Here is a 23401-nt window from a genome sequence, read left to right as displayed (position 1 = left end):
GTACATGTGGATCGTACCAATACCATGTGTGTGTCAGAAGGCTGCGATTTATTAAGGAAGACATCAGTCACCTGTGTGACATTCTGCAGGATGGCCTCAAACCACACTACACTTGTCGGTGGAGATGAATGTCGCAAAAGATTCCAGGAAACCCGCACGTAGCAATGTTTCAGCATAAAACTAGTGCAACTCAGTTACACCACGGCCCTGAATTTTTACAATTCCGGATCCTTCCAGTCAGTCACTAGGGATTTGTGCAATACCAGCTAGGGAGCAGTAAGGGCCTGAATTCATCGAGTGACAGATGCTCTTACCCGAGGGCACCTGACTTAATCAGTGATAACATGTCACACGTGCATCAAAGGCAGGCATGTGGTGCTGAAGCTGCCAACTAGGAAACCTATCCCATATAGTTACAGGGAAAAGAAAAGACTTGCATTTATATAGCACCTTCACAACCACCGGACATCCCAAAGCACTTTACAGCCAATGAAGTACTTTTTTGAAGTGTAGTCACTATTTTAATACAGGAAACGCAGCAGCCAATATGCGCACAGCAAGCTCCCACAAACAGCAATGTGATAATGACCAGATCATCTGATTTTTTGTTATGTTGATTGAGAATAAATATTGGCCCAGGACACCAAGGATAATTCCCCTTCTCTTTGAAATAGTGTCATGGAATTTATTACATCCACCGGAGACAGCAGACGGTTTAATGTCTCATCCCAAAGTCGGCACCTCCGACAGTGCAGCGCTTCCTCAGCACTGCACTGGAGTGTCAGCCTAGATTTATGTGCTCAAGTCTCCTGGAGTGGGACTTGAAGCCACAACTTTCTGACTCAGGATGCGAGGGTGCTACCAGCTGAGCCACTGGCTGACAAAGGAATAGGTTCCACTCACTGAATGCCCAGATTGTCTGTGATGCCCAGTAACAGATATTGCACATCAACACACAGCATGCGGGAAGCTGCCACAACGCAACTTCGGCCATTACGCAGTTATTCCGCGAGGAGAGATGAATGGCTCCTGAGGGGAACGCCTTGCCTTCTGATGGCTAATGACACCATTCCAATCGATACACAATGCAGCAGAGGAACATTACAATGATGCCCGTGCAGCAACAAGGCAGTTGATGGAGAGGACCATTGGGGTACTGAAAAGTCGATTCAAGTGCCTGGACAACTCTCAGGATGTCCTGCAGTACATGCCAGAGAGGAAGGCAAGAATAATGATGGCCCGCTGCACGCTTCACAATTCCGCCTTGTGGAAAGGGCCTAGTCTAGACATACCTGAGAAGGAGCCCATGCTCTCCTCAGCCAACAACTCTCTGTGACAATTGAAACGATGTTCTGACACTGGAAACACATTGAATAAAAATATGTTTTAAAAAAAATGTAAGTAGAAAAGCAATTGGATACTTACCTTCACTCACTCTAAAGAATGGCATATGTTTCACACTTTTAGAGTGTCCCGCTCATGTTTCCTAGGGACCCCAAAGATAGCGTTGCATTTGTGTTTGTTTCATCCAGGTTTTTCTGTTCCAGTGTAGCCAATGGGCTCCATTTGAGCGCAAGGTCCCCTCGGCAAGATCGGCATAGAAAGCTGCATAAATTATACCGTAATTTTGGCATAAATGGGACCGCAAATATTCTGGGTTTATATTCTCACTTTAATCTCTGTAATCTCCTCCAGCCCCACAATCCCCCGAGATGTCTGCGCTTCTCTAATTCTGCCCTCTTGAGCATCCCTGATTATAATCGCTCAACCATTGGTGGCCGTGCCTTCTGTTGCCTAGGCCCCAAGCTCTGGAACTCCCTGCCTAAACCTCTCCACGTCTCTACCTCTTTATCCTCCTTCAAGACGCAAACTCTTTGAACAAAGTTTTGGTCACCTGCACGAATTTCTCCTTATGAGGCTCGGTGTCAAATTTTATATCTCATAATACCCCTGTGAAGTGTCTTGGGACGTTTCACCACCTTAAATGCGATATATAAATACAAGTTGCTGTTGTTGTTATTGTTGTTAAATGTGTCAACAAGATGAGCAAAAACGTTTTCTGAGTCTCGTAACATCATTAGCAGAACAAGACCAAATAACATCATGATCCCAATAGCAGGAGAAGAAAACAGAATGAGTTAAACTGAGGTTTACATCTAGGGTATATCTGTACTATCAAAAGGGAGATTCTCGCATTTATAGGGTCACTTCTTCAATCATTTTCCTCCACTCTGTGATATTTGGTCCCTCAGCATCTTCCCTTTGCTACCTTCAGCTGCATCAGCTGTGGCTCAGTGGGTAGCACTCTTGCCTCTGAGTCAGAAGGTTGTGGGTTTAAGTCCCACTCCAGGAACTTGAGCACATAAATCTAGGCTGACACTCCAGTGCAGTACTGAGGGCGTGCTGTACTGTCCGAGGTGCCGTCTTGTGGATGAGACAATAAACCGAGGCCCCGTCTGCTCTATCAGGTGGAGATAAAAGATCCCATGGAACTATTTCAAAGAAGAACAGTGGAGTTATCCCCAGTGTCCCAGCCAATATTTTTCCCTCAATCAACATAACAAAAATAGATTATCTGGTCATTATCACATTGCTGTTTCTGGGAGCTTGCTGTGCGCAAATTGGATGCTGTGTTTCCCATATTACAACAGTGACTACACTCCAAAAGTACTTCATTGGCTGTAAAGTGCTTTGAGATGTCCGGTGGTTGCGAAAGGCGTTATATAAATCCGAGTCTTTCTTTCTTTCTTTCACCCTGTGAAATGTGCTCCCTCAACATCTCCCCTTTGCCACCTCCCTTCCTGCCTTCAAAAACCTTCTCTTCGACAGAGCTTTTGCTCCTTGCTGACTCTTTCCCTCCCTCAGTGATCCCCGCCCAGTCTGAGATCTCGCTTTAGGTTTAATGAGCATTATAGAAATACAAGTTGGTGTTGTATATAGGATCTGACCACATTGTTGAAATGTTTCAAAATGCTTCCTACCTTATGAGTGCAGTGATTGTTGCTATGTAACCAATAAAAATGGGAAGAATCTTTTAGTAATGAAGATTATTTCAAAGATTAGCAAAACGTGACACCATATTCATGTAATCTTGTTTTATTTTCGTGAATGTTGACACAAAGTTTTAATTCCCATATTTGTCAGACGTTAGTAAGCAAATTAATAGTTATCGATGGTTGTATCTGCTGGTAAAATTTGCAGCCCAGTTAATACTGTACAAACATCCACTGGTGTCTTTCACTCAATGTGTGCCTTCAGAGTAAAAACAGGGGAAAAATTAGCTGGCTGTGAAGAAGTGACAATGATGCACACCAAGGGTTCAGATGATGGCAACAGATGGCAGATCATGTTAGAGCGCTATTTTGAAGCCATGATCTCTCACCTCTGGGATGCAGGAATGAAGCTAGAATGGTGAGGAGGGAATCTCTCACAGCGTCAGCTCAGCCCCTGTCAAGGTCGTCTGACACAAAGATACCCTTGATGTGAGGAGCACTAACTAGAACAGTATGATAGTCCTTACAGAGACCACAGGATCAAAAGCTTAAACAAGGATTTTCATTCCTTTTTATGTTGACTGTACTACCTTACTTGTCCCATCATTGCATTAATATTTATAAATAAGGGCTTCATTTAAACATAAGCACAGGTGGAAAATAGATACATAATTGAATGCTAGCAATTTTATTTGATTTCTTTGAGCAATATTATTTTACATTTTGGGGGAGGGGAAAAAATTAACATATAAAATATGTGTTAGTGGACTGTGGAAATAGTAATGTACTCTTAGCTACCTTTTGCTGTGTTGCCTATGGAAACAGTAGACCGAAGAAAAGTAATGATTCCTCCCTCGTCAAACATTAATTGTGTGATCCTGGAGCAGAAGTCACTTAAGCAGCTCAAACTTTAGATGATAAACTGAGTGACTGATGGTAAAAGGACTGAAATAAGAATCTTCAGTTTAGTACTCAGTAGATCACAAAATAGGTGAAGAAGACCATTCTGGCCCCATTCATTTCACCATTCCAGACCATAAGTTCTACTAGCGTCTATCCCAGGTAGAATTTCCTCACAGGTTTACCAAACCTCCTGTGGTAACTTTGGCGTAAAGCCAAGAGAAATGGCACAATTGGCCCATTATGCCATTGGATATGACTGCTGCCAACGACTCGGAAGTAGTTGGTCACGCGCAGTTCCAAATTTTTCGTTTGTTGTCGCCGGACTTTCCAAAATGAGGAATAAAGAAACAGATTTAGTGAAGTGTCTATCTTCTAGATGAATGCGTAAGGGATATTTTTCCATTCCGTTTTATAAATTGCCTGATTGCCATATTGTGCCCTGATAATGCGCGTTCTCGGTTGCTAGGAGTTGACGCATAGCGTTCAATGTCAACTTGAAGAACACAAGAACATAAGAACATAAGAAATAGGAACAGGAGTAGGCCATTCAACCCCTCGAGCCTGCTCCACTATTCAATAAGATCATGGCTGATCTGGCTGAACCAGCCAATCATTGTAACTCACTAGAGTATGAAGCCGCTGTCGACATCCAACCTGGGCTGATCACTCAATGGAAGTGAAACAGTTTCAAGGAGCTCCTTTTGGAACTCAGAAAACCACGTGAATCGGAGGGGAAAAAAACATTTACCCAATCACTTAGCGTTTATTTTTTAATCGCGCATTTATAAATCAAATTGCTTGTGGGAAAATGATGTGTGTTTTTAATTTTATTTCCATTTCTTTATAATAAAATTATTTCCAACAAAAGAAAAAATGCTAGCGTTGTCTTTTACGCAGCGCTCCATCTGTTATGCACATTACTTTTAAAATTTGTGATCTGAATGTTCTGCGCAGGTTCTGGTTTGTTGGCAGGAGTCTCTCCATATGCCATTTCTCAAGGGTTACTGCCAAAGTTAGGGTGGGAGATCGGAAGCCCCACAGATATTCCAGGCAACTGACTTTTTAGTGGACCCAGCTTCCTGTAAGAAAACAGCAATAAGGTAAGACCAAATATGAATCATTAAGAACATAAGAAATAGGAGCAGAAGTAGGCCAAATGATCCCTCGAGCCTGCTCCGCCATTCAATGAGATCATGGCTGATCATCGACCTCAACTCCACTTTCCCAGCCCTTCTCCATATCCCCTAGAGTCCAAAATCTAGCGATCTCAGCCTTGAATATACTGAAAGACTCAGCATCCACAGCCCTCTGGGGCAGAGAATTCCAAAGATTCACAACCCTCTGAGTGAAGAAGTTCCTCCTCATCTCTGTCTTAAATGGCCTACCCCTTAACCTGAGACTATGTCCCCTTGTTCAAGATACTCCAGGCAGGGGAAACAACCTCTCGGCACCTACCCTGTCAGTCCCCTTCAGAATCTTGTATGTTTCAATGAGATCACCTCTCATTCTTCTAAACTCCTGAGAGTATAGGCCCATTCTACACAATATTTCATCATAAGACAGCCCTCTCATTCCAGAAATCAATCTCGTGAACCTCCATTGCACCACCTCCAAGGCAAGTTTGTCCTTCCTTAGATAAGGAGGCCAAAACTATGCACAGTACTCCAAGTCTGGTCTCACCAGGGCCCTGTACAATTGTAGCAAGACTTCCTTACTCTTATACTCCAGCCCCCTTGCAATAAAGCAACATGCCATTTGCCTTCTTATTGCTTGCTGTACCTGCATGCTAGCTTTCTGTGTTTCTTCCACAAGGACACCCAAATCTCTTTGAACAAACCAACGTTTAAAAGATTCTCACCATTTAAAAAATATTGGCCCTGAAATTCCGGCCTCACCGGGTTCGTATGCAATGTGTATGGACCCGGGAAGGCATCGCAAAAGCCGGTTTTCAGCGCACGATGCACATGCGCTGAAAACCGGCTTTTCTGATCTGTCATGCTGGAGCTTGACAGATCTTCCATATCTCGGGAGCGAGGATACTTGCAAGGGCAAGATTGCAGTATTTACCCATATCTTGCCCAGCGGATGTCCTGAAAACTCTTGTGCCTGATAAAAGCAAGCACATAGCCTACTTTTACAGGGGTAAGAGTTTTAAAATACACAAAAACATAATAAAATAATAAAATGATAAGTTTATTTTAAACCATAATTAAAAAAACTTTTTTAAAAATCGGAAAAATATCTATTTTTTATAATACATAGATAACTTTAATTTAAATTAATAAAAACATGTGGTGCCTTTTTTCTTTTTTTGTGTATTTTGTGTGTGTGGGGGGGGTTTCTCAATCATAATAATGGGAACTCCAACTTACGGAGTTCCCATTATTATGAATGAGTATATACTTTACCTGGATTGGCTGCCCAGAGCCATGTGATTGCAGCTCCAGCCCTGCATACGTCCTGCGACGTGCTGCGACGTGCAGTCAGTGGAGGCCTCAGAACCGGGAATTCGCGTGGGTCTAGCAGGAACAGGTAGTTGCGCATCTTTTTTAACTTTTTTACCCGATCGCCCGCGGGAAGCAGCCGACCGGGATTTCTAGGCCATTCTGTTTTTCTATTCTTCCTACCAAAGTGAATAACCTCACATTTCCCCATATTATATTCCATCTGCCACCTTACTGCCCATTCACTTAGTCTATCTATATCACTTTGCAGGCGCTTTGTGTTCTCCTCGCAGCTTGATGTCCCACCTAGCTTTGTACCATCAGCAAACTTGGATACATTAGAATCAGTCCCTTTAAGTTGCTTTATTTTACAGCCAGTAAACACACAAAGCAACAGCTATGATCAGACAAACTTAATTGTGTCCACACAACTTGTCTCTGAATAGCAGAGCAAAGTAATGGGCATGCTATGTTGTCCACATATTGCTGCACTCGGACAATACAACTCCAAACTCCCGTCCTGCATTCTCCTTCTAAGCCTGGTTAAAATGTTCTCGCACCGTTCCTTTGTTTTCAAACCCACCCTGTTCCACCGAGTGTTAGGGCTTGGCCCCTAACCCCTTCCCTACCCACTCGTTGGACAGAAAACCTACTGATCAAGTCTGCTACCTTATCCCCCCACCCCCATTGCAACTGGATTCAGGGAATGCTTATCAGGAAAGGACATTTCAACCACATGAGGTGTGAGCATTTGCCTCAATTGTGCCTGATCGCCATGGGACAACATTCTCAATGAATGGATTTAATACATATTTTCCAATTACCTACAGCCTTCTTTTTAACAATTCAATTTGGAGGTAATTTTAACCTAAGCCCGCCACACAGCAGGAAACTGATGGGATTTATACTGTCAGTTTCCTGCCAACCGATTTAAGATAAAATTGTCCTAGTTGCTTTAAAGCACAACAATTCAACATAACTCAAATCAAAAGTAAATACTTCCATGAATGGTTGTTCTCCTGTTGCCAAGCAGATAATCTCATATTGCTCCATTTCTAGATTTGATTGAACTGTTGAACTTAAAACTTAAATGTACAACACACATAATTAAAATAGAATTTTAATTTTTTCTGTAATCAAAATTATCTAAAATTAAAAATGAAGTTTTGGCCTCAAACTTATTCTGCCAAATATTACAGGTATAATGCCCCGAAACCGGAAACTTCGGGACCGAGGCCATTCCGGTTATCGTGTTTTTCTGGATTTCGGAGAAGAAATCTGACGTCCCGAATCCGGAAACCTCGTGGATGATTTTCGGGTATTTCTGGATTTCGGAGACGTTGGCCCGACTTTCATGAATTTCTAGATTTCAGAACATTACATCCGACGGCCCGAATCAGGCAACCTCAAGGCCGCACCGGGCTACGTATTTTTTGGGATTCATGCTTGGAGAAAGATAAGTACAGCTTAAAAGTCTGGCTTTCGAGGAATCTTTCCGGATTCTGGACAACTACTCTTGCAATCTGCATAATGTCCAGTTTTCAGACGATTCCAGTTTTTAGAACTCTGGATTTCGGACGTTTTACCTGTAGTATAGAAATATTTAGCTCATTCATTTGAAATTACATTAGCTACTTTTTTAACACAGGTGCTGAGATAGTAGGGAAATATAATGGGTTAAAGTTACCACCGGAGCAGCAGACAAGGGAATCTGATATACAATATACAAAAGCAAAATACTGCGAATGCTGGAAATCTGAAGTAAAAACATAAAATGCTGGAAACACTCAGCAGGTTGGGCAGCATCTGTGGAGAAAGAAACAGAGTTAAGGTTTCAGGTCGATGATCTTTCATCAGAACTGAAAAACTTAGAGCTATAACAGGTTTTAAGCAAGTGCAGAGCCAGTCAAAGGGGGAAGGGGAGGGGAGAACAAAAAGGAAGATCTGTGATAGGGTGGCAGGCAGGAGAGATTAAATGACAAAATGGAATGATGGTGCAAGGTAAAAGGGGGTGGTATCGGGACCAGTAAAGAAATCAAAGATGAAGAGGTGTAAATGGGAATAGCAGAGTCATCAACAGCTGCCATCTGAAAAAATGGGTGCAAAGTTTATGATCTCAAATTGTTGAACTCAATTCAGAGTCCAGAAGGCTGTAAAGTGCTTGATCGAAAGATGAGGTGCTGATCCTGAAGCTTTATTGGAACAGTGTAGGAGGCCGAGGACAGAAAGGTCAGAGTGGGAGTGGAACGGAGAATTAAAGTGACAGGCAATCGAAAGCTCAGGGTCAAGCTTGCGGACTGAATGGAGGTGTTCCGCAAAGCAGTCACCCAATCTGCATTTGGTCTCCCCAATGTGGTGGAGACCACATCATGAGCAATGAATACAGTATACTAAATGGGAAGAGTTTCAAGTAAATCACTGTTTCACTTGGAAGGAGTATTTGGGGCCCAGGATGGTGGGAAGGGAGCAGGTAAAAGGGCAGATGATGCATCTCCTGCGCTTGCATGGGAAGGTGCCGTAGGAAGGGGAGGGGGTGCTATGGGTGACTGCGGAATGGACCAGGTTGTCGCACGGGGGAGCGGTCCCTTCGGAATGCTGAGAGAGGAGGGGCTGGAAAGATGTGATTAAACTGGAGGTGGCAGAAATGGTGGAGAATGATTCATTGAATGTGGAGGCTGGTGGGGTGGAAGGTGAAGACAAGGGGAACTCTGTCATGGTTCTGGGAGGGAGGGGACGAGATGAGAGCAGAGGTGTGGGAAATAGAACAGACTTGGTCGAGGGCCATGTTAACCACAGAAGAGGGGAATCCTCAGTTGAGGAAAAAGGAAGACATATCGGAAGCATTGGTATCGAAGGTGCCATCGACAGAACAGATGTGACAGAGACAGAGAAACTGGGAGAATGGAATAGAGTCCTTATAGGAAGTGGGGTGGGACGAAGTGTAGTCCAGGAAACTGTGGGAGTCAGTGGGCTTATTGTGGATGTTTGTCGATAGCCTATCCCCAGAAATGGAGACTGAGATGTCGAGGAAAGGAAGGGAAGAGTCAGAGATGGACCATGTGAAGGTGAGAGAAGGGTGGAAATTGTAAGCAAAGTTGATTAAATTATCCAGTTCGGGAATTTCAAGGTATTGCATTCAGCATTTATATATTTAAACAGAGTAAGTTCAATGTCTTTGTTTCTATTAATCTAAGAGTTTATGACATTACAATTATCCAGATACAATGAGAGGAATTTTAATAGGGTGGACCACGTGGATTTGGTGTGGGTGGAGGGGTTGAAACTGGGGAAATTGACAGCGCGTCGGGAAGTCACTGTTGAAATCGTCACCATGACTGAGTGCCGTGTGACTGATATTTAATTGTGTAACCAGGTAGCTGGGAGTCCCCATCTCCAATGGCCAAGCATGCTGAGACTCCAGTGATCTCCAGTGCTTCCTCCTCTGCAGATGTTCATTGTGTGATGTGGGAGGGCCATCTCTGGTTCTCTCCCTCTCTGTGGTGTTCTGTGCTCTCTTCTCCTGCAATAAGGGAATGAACAGATCTATGAGCAAGTGTAATGGCAGGTCTAATGGAGTTCATTTGGTGAGGGTGACTACCAAGGAGAGGCATGGCATTACATAAGGATAAGGGTGAGTGGAAGTGATAACTTGATAGATGAGGATGTGAGGAAATGCATAGACAAAGAGGGATGGGGGCACCTGCAAAATAAGTGGGTGTGAGGAGTGATGTGATGGAGTAGGCTTGAGAAGGCAGAGTGAGGGGGTGGGGTGATGCACATAGCAGGAAGTAGATGAATGTGTCACTGCAATCAGCTTTCCAAACCTGGTTAGGTTATTAAAGCATTTGTGTCAGATGTAGCTCAGTGGCTAGCACACTTGCCTCTGAGTCAGAAGGTTGTGGGTTCAAGTCCTACTCAAGGGACTTGAGCACATAAATCTAGGCTGACACTCCAATGCAGTGCTGAGGGAGCGCTGCACTGTTGGAGGTGCTGTTTTCGGATGAGACGTTAAACCGAGGCCCCGTCTGCTCTCTTAGGTGGATGTAAAAGATCCCATAGCACTATCCCTGGTGTCCTGGCCATTATTTATCCCTTAATCAACAGAACAAAAACAGATTATCTGGCGATTATCACATTTCTGTGTGTGGGAGCTTGCTGTGCGCAAATTGGCTGCCACATTTTCCCCATTACAACAGTGACTACACTCTAAAAGTCATCATCATAGGCAGTCCCTCGGAATTGAGGAAGACTTGCTTCCACTCTTAAAGTGAGTTCTTTGGTGGCTGAACAGTCCAATACGAGAGCCACAGACCCTGTCACGGGTGGGACAGACATTCATTGGGGGAAGGGGGGGGACTGATTTGCCGCACGCTCCTTCCGCTGCCTGCACCTGACCTCTTCACGCTCGCGACGTTGAGATTCAAAGAGCTCAACGCCTTCCCGGATGCAATTTCTCCACCTAGGGCAGTCTTCGGTCAGGGACTCCCAGGTGTCAGTGGTGATGTCGCACGTTACCAGGGAGGCTTTGAGTGTGTCCTTGTAACATTTCCGCTGCCCACCTTTGGCTCGTTTACCATTAAGGAACTCTGCATAGAGCAATTGCTTAGGGAGTCTCGTGTCTGGCGTGCGAACTATGTGGCCTGCCCAGCGAAGCTGATCGAGTGTGGTCAGTGCTTCAATACTGGGGATGTTAGCCTGAGTGAGGACACTGATGTTGGTGTGCCTGTCCTCTCAAGGGATTTGCAGGATCTTGCGGAGACATCGTTGGCAATATATCTCCAGCGACTTGAAGTGTTTTCTGTACATCGTCCATGCCTCTAATCCATACGGAGGGCGGGTATTTCTACAGCCCTGTAGACCATGAACTTGGTGAAAGATTTGAGGGCCTGGTCTTCAAACACTCTTTTCCTCAGGTGGCCGAAGGCTGCACTCGTGCACTGGAGGCGATGTTGAATCTCCGCATCAATGTCTGCCTTTGTTGATAAGAAACTCCCGAGGTATGGGAAGTGGTCCACGTTGTCGTGAATCTTGATGACTGGGGGAAGTGCTGTGAGGCGAGAACAGGCTGGTGGAGGATCTTTGTCTTACGGATGTTAAGGGTAAGGCCCATGCTTTCATATGCCTCGGTGAATACATCAACTATATCCTGGAGTTCAGCCTCAGAATGTGCGCAGAAGCAGGTGTCATCCACGTACTGTAGCTCACGACAGAGGTTGGGGTGATCTTGGACCTGGCCTGGAGGTGGCGTAGATTAAACAGCTTCCCACTGGTTCTGTAGTTTAGTTCCACTCCAGCGAGGAGCTTGTTGACAGTGAAGTGGAGCATGGCAGCGACAAGATTGAGAAGAGGATTGGGGTGATGACTCAGCCCTGTTTGACCCCGGTCCGGACATGGATTGGATCTGTGATGGATCCGCTGGTAAGGATCACAGCCTGCATGTTGTCGTGAAGCAGGCGAAGGATGTTGACAAACTTTTGGGGGCATCCGAAACGGAGGAGGACGCTCCATAAGCCCTCAGGGTTGACAGTGTCAAAAGCCTTTCTAAGATCAAAAAGGCCATGTATAAGGGCTGGTGCTGCTCCCTGAATTTTTCCTGCAGCTGTCGCACTGCAAAGATCATGTCCATTGTGCCCCGTAGGGGACAAAATCCGCACTGTGACTCCAGGAGGAGCTCCTCGGCCACAGGGAGAAGACGGTTGAGGAGAACAGTACTTCATTGGCTGTAAAGTGCTTTGAGACACCTGCTGGTCATGAAAGGCGCTATATACATGCAAGTCGTTCTTTTTTTCTCCACAGATGCTGAGTATTGAGTATTTTCTGTTTTTATTTCAGATTTCTAGCATTGGCAGTATTTGCTTTTGTAAGATGTTGCCACATCTTGGCATATTTATGTTGGCACCCATGCGCAGGCTGTCAAAAGATTTCCTCCTTTGCTCCCAGGGTTTAGGCCACACATGACTCTATCAGCTCCATCCATGAGTGATCTGTACAGAGAGGTCTTAAATGGAGTGGAGTTAAACAGAGTGGTTTATTTGGGAATTTGGAAAGAGTGGGAATTCGGAAAAGAGGGGAAGATTAATTAAAAAATTAAAAATAGTTAAGTGATATTTCAGAGGCAACGGACCTGCATGGGATCAGCAATGGGAGCTGAGGCGGAGGCGATGGCTTCAAAGGCAAGGCTCAACAGGCAACATTCGAAAGGGATGTCAGAGTTTAAAAGTGACATCGGCACAAGGGAAGTAGCTGATTGGTGAGTGTTTTTTTTCTCTGTTGATTTAAAGCAGCTTAAATGCAGCAGCGGCAGCGGCTAGATACTCCAGGGAGCAGCGTGAGCAGGTTGGTGACTGCGACAAAGTGGAACTGGGCGACGACATTAGATGTCACAGGAAAGCAGGGAATGATTGGTTGGTGAGTTCTCTCTCCTTTCTTGCTTTTCTTGCTTAATTATTTAATCAACTGTTTACTAAATAGCAGTGGTGTGTGTTTTACTAAGGGCTAGAATTCTGTGGCATTGGTGGGACTAAAAATAAATGTAATTAATTAATTAAATACATTAAGATGGCAGGACGGGTGATGTGTCAGTGCTGCAACATGTGGAAGCTGGTGGACCCAATCGAGGTCCACGGTGGCCACATCTGCGGTAAGCGTCTGCAGCTCAAAGAACTTTGGCCCCACATTGATGAGCTGAGTCCGAGCTGCAGACACTGCGACACATCAGGGAGGGGGAGAGTTACCTAGACACTGTGTTCCAGCGGGTACTCACACCCCTTAAGTTAACTAACCCAGATTTGGCTAGCGGTCAAGGACAGGAGGGTGTGACTACGAGTCTGGAAGGTATGGGGATCCAGGAGTTACTAATGGAGGAGCCTCGGCCCTTGCTCTTGTACAACAGGTTCGAGGCTCTCACTCCCTGTGTGGACGAGATCAGGGACTGCAGGGCGGATGAGCAAACTGACCACAGCACCATGGTACAGGGGGCCATTCAAGCGGGGGGGGGGGAGTAAAAAGAAACATTGTAGTAGTAGGGGACAGTATCATTAGGAAGATAGATACAGTTCTCTGCAGCCGTGAGCGTGAGTCCCAAAGGCTGTGTTGCCTGCCCAGTGCCAGGGTTAAGAGGAACTTGGAGTGGGAGGGGGTAAATCGAGTTGTCGTGGTCTATGTGGGTACCAACAACATAGATAGAACAGACAAGAAGGTTCTGCTAAGGGATTATGAGCAGCTAGGGGCCAAATTAAAAAGCAGAACCACAAAGGTAATAATCTCTGGATTACTACCTGGGCCACGAGAAAATTTACATAGGTTAAGTAAGATCAGAGAGTTAAACTCGTGGCTCAAAGACTGGTGTGGGAGAAATGGGTTTTGGTTCCTGGGACACTGGCACCAGTACTGGGCTAAGAGGGAGCAGTTGGAATGGGCTGGGGGTAGAGTCCTGGCGAACCGAATAACTAGGGCTGTAGAGAGAGTTTTAAACTAATTAGTGGGGGAGAGGGCTCAAGTGAGCAGAAATCTAAAAGCTCAAAGAACAAGGTGAAGGCAATAGAGCAGGGTAGCATTGGGGGAAACAAAAACCAGAAAGGGACAGAATCTATAAATATAAGAGTGTATCAGAAACTGGGGCCAAAGCAGGAGAAAATGGTAAGAAAACACACTTAAAAGCTCTTTATCTGAATGCATGCAGCATTCGTAACAAATTAGATGAGCTGTCGGCACAAATAGTTACAAATGGGTATGATCTGATAGCCATAATAGAGATGTGGTTGCAAAGTGACCAAGACTGGGAACTAAACATTCAGGGGTACTTTTGGAAGGACAGACAGGAAGGAAAAGGAGCTGGGGTAGCTCTATTGATAAAGGATGGAATCACTGCAATAGTGAGAAACGATATTGGCTCAAATGATCAGGATGTTGCAACAGTTTGAGTGGAGATAAGGAATAACAAGGGGAAAAAGTCACTGATGGGCATAGTCTATAGTCCCCATAACAGTAGCAACTCTGTTAGTCGGAGTATAAACCAAGAAATAGTGAGGGCTTGTAAAAAGGGAACAGCAATAATCATGGGTGATTTTAACTTCCATACTGATTGGACAAATCAAATTGGTCAGGATAATTCATAGAGTGCATAAGGGACGGGTTCCTTGAGCAGTATGCAACCGTACCAACCAGGAGGCAGGCTATCTTAGATCTGGTCCTGTGTATAAACAATCTCCTAGTAAAGGATCCTCTTGAAATGAGTGACCATAGCATGGTTGAATTTTAAATTCAGATGGAGGGCGAGAAAGTTGGATCTCAAACCAGCGTACTAAGCTTAAATAAAGGAGACAATGAAGGTATGAGGGCAGAGTTGGCTAAAGTGGACTGGGAAAATAGATTAAAGTGTAGGACGGGTGATGAACAGTGGTTTACATTTAAGAAGATATTTCATAATTCTCAAGAAAAATATATTCCAGTGAGGAGGAAAGAGTGTAAAAGAAAATATAGCCCTTGTATGCCCTTGTTTTTAATTGGATACCATCCTTTATTTAGCACTGATCCCTGCGGCACCCCACTAGTTACTGATTGCCAATCCAAGAATGAACCATTTATCCCGACTATCTGTTTTCTGTTATTTAGCCAATCCTCTATCCATGCTAATATATCACCCCCAACCCCGTGAACTTTTATCTTGTGCAGTAACCTTTTATGGGGCACCTTGTTAAATGCCTTCTGGAAGTCCAAATACACTACATCGACTGGTTCTCCTTTATCCACTCTGTGCTAAATAAAGAATGGTAACCAATTAAAAAAAAAGGGCATACAAATTGGCCAAAACTATTGGGAGGACAGAAGATTGGGAAATTTTTAAAAGCCAGCAAAGAATGACTAAAAAAATGATTAAGAAAGCAAAGATAGACTATGAAAGTCAGCTAACATGAAATATAAAAACAGATAGCAAGAGTTTCTATAGGCATATAAAAGGGAAAAAAGTGGCTAAAGTAAATGGTGGTGCCTTAGAGGACAAGACTGGGGAATTAGTGATGGGAAACATGGAGATGGCACAAACACTGAACAAATATTTTGTATCAGTCTTTACGGTAGAGGACACTAAAAATATCCCAACAGTGGATAGTCAAGGGGCTATAGTGGGGTAGGAACTTAACACAATCACAATCACTAAGGAGGTGGTACTCAGTAAGATAATGGGACTAAAGGTGGGTAAATCCCTTGGACCTGATGATTTGCATCCTAGGATCTTAAGAGAAGTAGCGACAGGAATAGTGGAACCAGAGCCTCAGATCGAGGAATTGTCCCCCGATAATGCTGAATGTTGAACTAATTGGACTCGGTGTCAATGGAGCTGGACACAGGCGCGAGCCAGTCCATTATGGACAAAAAGACTTTCGAAAGGTTGTGGTGCAACAAGACCTCAAGGCAAGTCTTAACTCCAGTTCGCACGAAACTAAGAACTTAACGAAATAACTGATTCCTGTAATCAGCAGTGCTACCGTAAAGGTCTCCAACGATGGAGCGGTGCATAAGCTACCACTCTGGGTGGTACCGGGTGATGGTCCCACGCTGCTTGGCAGGAGCTGGCTGGGAAAGATACGCTGGAACTGGGACGATGTCTGAGCACTATCGCCCGCTGACGACACTTCGTGTGCCCAGGTCTTAAACAAATTTCCTTCGTTGTTCGAACCAGGCATCGGGAAATTCCAAGGAGCAAAAGTGCCGATCCACCTAATTCCAGGGGCACGACTCATCCATCACAAAGCGACAGCAGTACCATACATGATGAGAGAAAGGGTAGAGATCGAGCTAGACCGGCTGCAAAGAGAGAACATCATTTCCCCAATCGAGTTCAACGAGTGGGCCAGTCCTATCGTCCCAGTCCTCAAGGGAAACGGCATCATCAGAATCTGTGGCGGTTACAAAGTAACTATCAATCGTTTCTCCCTGCAGGACCAATACCCACTACCAAAGGCCGATGACCTCTTTGCAACGCTGGCGGGAGGAAAGACGGTCACGAAGCTGGATCTGACTTCAGCCTACATGACACAGGAACTGGAGGAATCATCGAAGGCCCTCACCTGCATCAACAGGCACAAAGTTCTTTTTGTTTATAACAAATGCCCTCAGATGCCCGTTTGGAATCCGATCAGCGGCGACGATATTCCAGAGAAACATGGAAAGCTTACTGAAGTCGGTCCCGCACACACTGGTCTTCCAGGACGAAATCTTGGTCACAGATCAGAACACAGTCGAGCATCTGCAGCACATGGAGCAGGTTCTTAGTCGACTCAACCGCGTGGTGCTCAGGTTAAAACGCTCGAAGTGCATTTTCCTTGCGCCTGAAGTGGAGTTCCTGGGAAGGATGATTGCGGCGGACAGTACCAGGGCCACCAATGCGAAGACGGAGGCAATCGAGAATGCACCGAAGCCACAGAACGTGACAGAGCTGCGGTCATTTCTGGGACTCCGGAATACTTTGGTAACTTCTTACCAGGTCTCAGCACACTATTAGAACTACTGCATGTCTTACTACGAAAAGGGGACGAATGGGTTTGGGGCAAAAGCCAAGAAAATGCCTTCGTAATAGCGAGAAAATTGTTATGCTCAAACAAATTGCTTGTGTTGTATGATCCATGTGAGCGTTTGGTACTAGCATGTGATGCGTCGTCATATGGCGTCGGGTGTGTATTGCAACAAGCTGATGATTTCGGGAAACTGCAACCGGTTGCTTATGCATCCAGGAGCCTGTCTCCAGCTGAGAGAGCTTACAGCATGATTCAGAAAGAAACATTAGTGTGTGTCTATGTGGTAAAGAAAATGCATCAATAGCTATTTGGGCTAAAATTCGAATTGGAAACTGACCATAAGCCACTTATATCCCTGTTCTCCGAGAGTAAAGGGTTAAATACCAATGCATCGGCCCGCATCCAGAGATGGGCGCTCAAGTTGTCCGCTTACAACTACGCCATCTGCCATAGACTTGGCACAGAAAACTGCGCCGATGCTCTCAGTAAGCTGCCATTGCCCACTACAGGGGTGGAAATGGCGCAGCCCGCAGATCTAGCCTTGGTTATGGAAGCATTTAAGAGTGAGCAATCACCCGTCACTGCCCGGCAGATCAAAATCTGGACAAGCCAGACCTCTTATTATCTCTAGTCAAAAGCTGTGTGCTTCACGGGAGCTGGTCCAGTGTCTCAGTGGAAATGCAGGAAGAGATAAAGCCGTTCCAGTGGCGCAAAGATGAAATGTCTTTACAGGCAGACTGCCTTCTGTGGGGCAATCGAGGAGTGGTCCCCAAGAAGGGCAGAGACACCTTCATCAATGACCTCCACAGTACCCACCCAGGTGTCGTAATGATGAAAGCGATAGCCAGATCCCATGTGTGGTGGCTCGGTATCGATGCGGACTTAGAGTCCTGCATTCACAGATGTAATACATGCTCACAGTTAAGCAATGCACATAGGGAGGTGCCGCTAAGTTTATGGTCTTGGCCCTCCAAACCGTGGTCAAGGGTACACGTCGACTATGCAGGCCCGTTCTTGGTTAAATTTTCCTTGTGGTTGTTGACGCGTATTCCAAGTGGATTGAATGTGAGCTAATGTCGGCTAGCACGTCCGCTGCCACTATTGAAAGCCTGCGGGCCATGTTTGCCACACACGGCCTACCCGATATCCTGGTGAGTGACAACGTGCCATGTTTTACCAGTGCTGAGTTCAAAGAATTCATGACCCGTAACAGGATCAAACATGTTACATCTGCCCCGTTTAAACCAGCGTCCAAAGATCAGGCTGAGAGAGCAGTGCAAACCATCAAGCAAGGCTTGAAGAGGGTAACTGAAGGCTCACTGCAGACTCGCCTATCTCGAGTCCTGCTTAGCTACCGCACGAGACCCCACTCACTCACTGGGATTCCACCTGCTGAACTGCTCATGAAAAGAGCACTTAAGATAAGGCTCTCGTTAGTTCACCCTGATCTACATGAACAGGTAGAGAGCAGGCGTCTTCAACAAAGTGCATACCATGATAGCGCAAATGTGTCACGCGAGATTGAAAACAATGATCCTGTATTTGTATTAAATTATGGACAAGGTCCCAAGTGGCTTCCTGGCACTGTCGTGGCCAAAGAGGGGAGCAGGGTGTTTCGGGTCAAACTTTCAAATGGACTCATTCACCGGAAATACTTGGACCAAATCAAACTCAGATTCACGGACAACCCACCTTGGACCCTATCTTTTTTGATCCCCCAACTTACATACCAGTAGCAACCAGCACGACGGTTGACCACGAAGCAGAACCCATCATCCATAGCAGCCCAACAGGGCCCAACACACGAGGCAGCCCAGCAAGGCCAGCTGCACAGCAGCCCAGCGAGGGCCCAAGAAATGATTCAACAATACCAGCTTTCACACTGAGACGATCAACCAGGGCAAGAAGGACCACAGATCGACTCACATTGTAAATAGTTACACTATTGACTTTGGGGGGAGGGGGGCAGGGGGAGTGTTGTTATTTGTATTTACTCTATACAGCCACCAGAGGGCTTGTGCCCTGGAGTCCCAAAGGATCCTATAATCAGGTATTTAAGGAGGCGTCACAGGTTGGAGAGGCACTCTCGAGCCCTGCATTAAAAACTGTCATACTTTACTTTGAGCTCACAGTGTTCAGTCTGACTCTTTCTCAATACACAACACCAACCATTTATCAAAACTATTGTCCCCGCCCCAGGCATCTACTTCCAGAACTACTGAAGGGCGCAAAATGATCTCTCTATGTGTATCATCCCCGTAATGACTGATATCAATCCAATTACTTCCCAAACTTTTACACAACTGGAATATACATTTTCCTGCTTCCCTGGGTCCTTCACCTGGTAATAATGCAAGCCACTTTATTAACTGTGGCCCTGAATGAGCACCAAAGATTGCAGCTATTATTCTACTAAGCAGGGACCTGAAAGTTGTTTCAAAACCTACTACCTTTCCCCGGTGATTCCCTAATGCTCGCAGAATCATGTGAACCCTCGGTTTCTCTGATATGTTCCCTGATTGCCACCATCCCAGAATATTACACCACCATTGGGCAAACTTATTAAGATCCTGAAGCGGTGCAGGTCCCACTTCACTAAGGATAGCTCTCATGTCCTGTAACTTTACCCCTCCTTGCTCATACCAGGAATCCCCAAAACCACTTATGGAAGTGTTCACTTCACGAGCTTCATAGGAAATAGAGGAATCATCATCCTGCTTGTCATGTATTCAACTATCATTGTAACCCATGTATAAGATGACCTAAGTTGTACACCTTGAGAACACTGACCACAGGGGGCGAACTTGTGGGAGACACTCCTAACCTGGACTTTCCTATATAAAAGGGGAAGCTCCACCCACCGTCTGTCTGTGGAGGTCTTGGTAATAAAGGTAACAGGTCACAGAGTGATCTTCTCTCAAGTATGGGCCTTGTGTGTATTTATACTGTATAGTAAGGACATATTATTGGCGAGGAGAAACTGGGATTTAAACCACGCGAGCATGGCCACTAGCAGCACAGAAGAGAGGTACTGTGTTGGTGATGATTGGGGTGACTTTATTGAGAGACGACAGCAAAGTTTTGTCACTAAGGAATGGTTGGGACAGGATTCGGCCGACAAATGCAGGTCTCATCTCCTGACGGTTTGTGGTTCCAGGACGTACTCCCTGATGAAGGACCTTCTAACGCCAGAGAAGCCGGCAGACAAGATGTTCGAAGAGCTCAGTAAGTTGATGGAGGAATACCTGAAACTGGCGAGCAACATGCACATGGCGAGACACCGGTTTTACACGCACCGGCGGCGAGAAGGGCAAAGCGTTCCAGATCTCGTGGCAGATCTCCGGCGACTGGCGAGCCTATGTAAGTTCCCAGATGCATGCAGAGTGGAGATGCTGCGAGACTTTTTTATTGAGGGCATCGGGCACACTGGGGTTTTCAGGAAACCGATTGAGACCAAAGACTTGACCTTGGAAGCGGTGGCTATGATAGCCCAGACAATTACCTCAGGGGAGGATGAGACCAGAATGATTTATGGCAAAAATCTTGGCTCAAATGCGGCAAACGACCAGGGAGTCACCATTGTTAATGCGGCACACAGTTCTCTAGGCAGACAAGGGCAATCGGACATGCCCCAACATGCAGATGAACCCAAATGGGGAATTCAACAGAGACAATGGCTAGCTGAACGGCGATTCATGTCATCGCAATGGACAATGCAGCCAGTAATGGGGCTATCAACACCTGCTAATGGTGCACTTAAGGACAGTTACAGAGACAGTCAGAGACGATCGACTGGTAATGGACCTTTTGTTTCCAACAATGGGGCCTCTAGCTCATGCTGGAGGTGTGGAGGCAAACACCCAGCCAGAGCTTGCAGGTATCAGCAATATACCTGCAGAAACTGCAAAATCAGTGGTCACTTGGCACGTATGTGCAGGAAGCCTGCAGCCAGGTTGATGTATGAGGAGGACGGGCCCGATGTAAGCCCTACGAGGCCAAATGAATACTGGGGGAAATCGCTGGAAGCTGAAGTTCAGCGAGTCAATGTGGAGCACATATATAGTTCATATACCAGGACGCCACCGATAATGATGAAAGTGCTCCTCAATACCATCCCAGTATTAATGGAGCTGGACACGGGGGCCAGCCAGTCCCTGATGAGTATCAAACAGTTCCAAAGGCTGTGGGTGTCCAAGGCCAGGAGGCCAAAATTATTGCCGATTGACGCACTGATACGGACATATACAAAGGAGATCATTCCGGTGTTAGGCAGCGCCACGGTAGTCGTGACCCACAAAGATTCGGAGAACATGTTGTCACTCTGGATTGTCCCGGGGGACGGTCCCGCACTACTGGGGAGGAGTTGGATTGCTGTCATGAACTGGAAATGGGGCGATGTCAATGCAATTTCTTCTGTGGAGCGAGTATCATGCTCACAGATCCTGGACAAATTTGACTCATTATTTCAACCCGGCATCGGCACTTTCATGGGGACCAAGGTAGTGATTCACATAAACCCGGATGCCAGGCCAGTACACCACAAGGCCAGGGCAGTGCCGTACGTGATGCGGGAAAAGATAGAATGAGAATTGGACCGCCTGTTGAGGGAAGGCATCATCTCGCCAGTAGAATTCAGTGACTGGGCGAGCCCGATCGTGGCGGTGCTCAAGGCGAATGGGTCAGTCAGGATATGTGGCGATTACAAGGCCACCATCAATCGGGTGTCATTCCAAGACCAGTACCCGCTACCGAGAGCGGAGGACCTCTTTGCGACGCTATCTGGTGGCAAACCTTTTTCAAAATTGGACCTGACCTCAGCTTACATGACCCAGGAGCTGGCGAGTGAGTCGAAGAAGCTAACCACCATCACGGCACACAAGGGGTTGTTTGAGTACAACAGATGTCCGTTCGGAATTCGTTCGGCCGCGCGATCTTTCAGCGAAATATGGAAAGCCTCCTCAAGTCGATTCCAGGGATGGTGGTTTTTCAAGATGACATCCTCATCATGGGTCGCGATGCTGAAGAATACCTCCACAACCTGGAGGAGGTGCTATGCAGACTGGACCGGGTAGGCGAAGTGCGTCTTCTTAGCTCCAGAGGTAGAATTCCTGGGGAGCAGGTTAGCAGCAGACGGGATCAGACCTACTGCGTCCAAAATGGAAGCGATCCAGAGAGCACCCAGACCCCGTAACACGACGGAGCTGCGTTCGTTCCTGGGGCTCCTGAACTATTTTGGCAACTTTCTTCCCAAATTGAGCATGCTGTTAGAGCCGCTACATGTGCTCCTATGCATAGGTCACGATTGGGTCTGGGGGGACAGCCAGGAAAGAGCTTTTGATCGAGCACACAATTTGTTAAGCTCCAACAAACTGTTAACGTTATATGACCCGTGTAAGAAACTAGTTTTAACGTGTAATGCGTCGTCCTATGGGGTTGGGTGTGTGTTGCAGCATGTGAATGCCAATGGTCAGTTACAGCCGGTAGCTTATGCCTCCAGAAGTCTGTCCCAGGCAGAAAGGGGCTACGGGATGGTAAAAAAGGAAGCGCTAGCATGTGTGTATGCAGTAAAAAAAAATGCACCAGTACCTGTTTGGCAGGAAATTTGAGCTGGAGACAGATCACAAACCCCTAACGTCGCTTTTGGCCGATAACAAGGCCATAAATGCGAATGCATCGGCCCGAATACAGAGGTGGGCACATACGTTAGCCGCCTATGACTACATAATTCGGCACAGACCGGGCAGTGAAAACTGCGCCGATGCACTCAGTAGGCTACCACTAGCCACCACTGATGGGGCAGCTGAGCATGATGCTGAGATGGTCATGGCTGTTGAAGCTTTCGAAAGCGAAGGCTCACCTGTGACAGCCCGTCAGGTTAAAGTCTGGACAAATAAAGACCCACTACTGTCTTTAGTTAAGAGATGTGTCCTGAATGGGGACTGGGCAGCCACGTACGGGGCATGCCCTGAGGAGTTTAAACCGTTTCATAGGCGCAAGGATAAACTCTCGATTCAGGCCGATTGCCTACTGTGGGGAAACCGAGTAGTCATGCCCCAGAAGGACAGAGAGGTGTTTATCAGAGAACTTCACAATGAGCACCCGGGCATTGTCATGATGAAGGCAATTGTCAGGTCACACGTTTGGTGGCCAGGGATAGATGCAGACCTGGAACTTTGTGTTCGCAGGTGCAACACATGTGCTCAGCTGAGCAACGCACCCAGGGAAGTCCCCCTTAGCCCCTGGTCCTGGTCCGCCAAGCCATGGTCACGCATCCATGTGGACTACGCAGGTCCTTTCATGGTCCTTTTTGGTGTAGTAGACGCCTACTCCAAATGCATTGAGTGTGCCATTTTGAATTCAAGCACATCCTCTGCCACAGTAGAAAGTCTACAGGCAATGTTCACCATTCATGGTCTACCGGATGTCTTGGTCAGCGACAATGGCTCGTGCTTCACAAGCACTGAATTCCAGGACTTTATGGCAGGCAATGGAATCAATCATGTCAGAACGGCACCGTTCAAGCCGGCCTCAAACGGCCAGGTGGAAC

The sequence above is a fragment of the Pristiophorus japonicus genome, chromosome 1 (assembly GCF_044704955.1).
Source record: "Pristiophorus japonicus isolate sPriJap1 chromosome 1, sPriJap1.hap1, whole genome shotgun sequence".
Lineage (NCBI taxonomy): Eukaryota > Metazoa > Chordata > Chondrichthyes > Pristiophoridae > Pristiophorus > Pristiophorus japonicus.
This window is presented reverse-complemented; position numbering follows the sequence as displayed.